Raw genomic sequence first — 2,171 nt, forward strand, 5'->3', positions numbered from 1 at the left:
CCTTCAATTATTATTTATATATAAATAGTTATTTTGGAAATTGAGGGAACAATCCCACAAATCTCTCTCTTTCTAACACATACGTAATATATATCTCTCTCCCCAATATCCACTCTCCCCCACACCCCACGTCTCTCTCTCTCTCTCTCTCTCTCTCTCTCTCTCTCTCTCTCTCTCTCTCTCTCTCTCTCTCTCTCTCTCTCTCTCTCTCTCTCTCTCTCTCTCATACATTTTTATCTCTCTTAAAAGAGCCATTAGTTATTGTGAAATTTAGTTTTCAATTCTTGTAAAAAATATTTTTTTATTTTATTTCCATAAATATCTATAGCAATCTTCACTAATTAACTTTCTTGAAACCATATATTTTTTAATATTAATTGTTTGAAATCATATATTTTTGAATATTAATTGTTATTTCGTATTTTTCGACGGTATTGCATTTTTTTTATATTTGCATTTTCTAACTGTTTTTACATTAGCAAACCAAGAAAAAAAATACAAAATTAACAATCAAAATAAATTTGCAATATATAATAGAAAACTGCAAATTACAATTTATAACTTAAAATAACATAAACAATAAATAACAATGCAAATAATAAACAGTAAACGACAAACACAAATAATAAACAACAAACATAGTAGACACAAACAATAAACAACACTGACCCTAGCGCATTTTTTACTCGAGCAATATGAAATAGTTTCAAAACACAAAGTAAAAAATAAAAAAATGTTATAACAAACACCAAAAAACTAATTTTTGTTTAGAAGCAAATTAGTACGTTAAGTACAAAGTACTTCAAGATACAACTTTTCTGACACATTTAATGTGGTGTTCTTTGAATTTATGTCGGTTGAAGATGTAAACAAGTGAAACGAGTTTTGAGTGCATATTGTGGGATTCATGGATCTTCTGTAATAGCTTGTTCCGTGAGGACTTTGTTTGCAATCTAATTTGTTCTTGTTTTTTCTCCTTTGGAAGAATCGAAGAGTCATTTAATGCCTTGCTTCTTTTTCTTCTTTGGCGTACCTGTGTTAGCACACAAAAAATAAAACTAAACAAGACTTTCAATTGCAAATAATAAATTGCAAAAATGAACAAAAAATAGCAAATTAAAAACAATAACTGCAATTACAAACAAGGAATTCAAAGTGTATACAAATAACTGCAAACAAGAAAATTTTAAATAGAAAATTACAAATAAGAAATTCAAAGTGTAATAAGCAACCGCAAACAAGAAAATGATGGTTCGATTGCAAACAAGTAACAAATTGCAAATAAATAGTAGATCACATGAACATCCACAAAATGAAGAAAATAAGAACAACAAAATGCATACCACAAGAACAACAAAAAAACAAAAACATGATGGTTAAATAATGCACAGTAAAATGCAAATTTCAAATAACAACACAAACGACAACAAATTAACATCAACAACTGACTGAAAAAAAATGCAAACAAGAATGTAAGAAATATGGTAAACAATCATACAAAATATAAATCTAAACCTTTAAAATGTGTGAATAATTACCTCAGATCGATGCTCCAATATCAACATTTTTTTCCCCTGAGATAAAAATACCAACAATGGGTCATTAAATCATCATCAAAACATCTAAAAAAATGGGAGAAATAAAAAGGAATTAATTACCCGGACTTTTACGTTTCCGCACCATGTTGTTTGATATTGAAGTTCTTCGATTTTGCGTTACGAGGATGATGAACAACAAACAAACAAATCTAGGGTTTTTTATTTCAATTAGAAAACGACAAAACATCAAAGGAACGATAAACTAACAACAAACTAACACATTTTTTTGTTGTTTTCTGCTTTTGCGTTGGAGAAGATGAAAGAAATATAAAATCGTATTTTGGGATTTGAAGATTTGCAACGATGTTATCTCGGGAGAAAAAAATGGGATTAAAACCTCTATAAGATTGACTATTATTTGGAGATTTTTATTTTTTCATATTGTATTAGCGGTATTTTAGACACTATAAAAATAATAAATATAATAAAGGGGCAATTTGCTATAGGTCCCTCTATATTATAATTTATGTGTGTAAATCCAAGTCAAAATTTAATTTTTAATTAATTAATAATATTTATTATGGCAAAAATACCCTTAATTAAATCAAATTAAATCCCTAAAAATCTCTCTAT

The 2,171-nt window shown here is 27.9% G+C and overlaps 1 long non-coding RNA gene across 1 annotated transcript; it reads right to left on the reverse strand.

The window, feature by feature from the left end:
• Nucleotides 1-503: 503 nt before the first annotated feature.
• Nucleotides 504-1,955, reverse strand: LOC148767084 (uncharacterized). The gene is made up of 3 exons (XR_016034474.1): nt 1,659-1,955; nt 1,539-1,574; nt 504-1,033 (listed from the first exon to the last, which is right to left on the reverse strand). It is a non-coding gene; the product is annotated as an uncharacterized LOC148767084 (long non-coding RNA).
• Between the last annotated feature and the right edge of the window lie 216 nt (nt 1,956-2,171).

This window comes from Erythranthe guttata, chromosome 11, assembly GCF_056151865.1.
Source record: "Erythranthe guttata isolate IM_541 chromosome 11, IM_541, whole genome shotgun sequence".
Taxonomy (NCBI): Eukaryota; Viridiplantae; Streptophyta; class Magnoliopsida; order Lamiales; family Phrymaceae; genus Erythranthe; species Erythranthe guttata.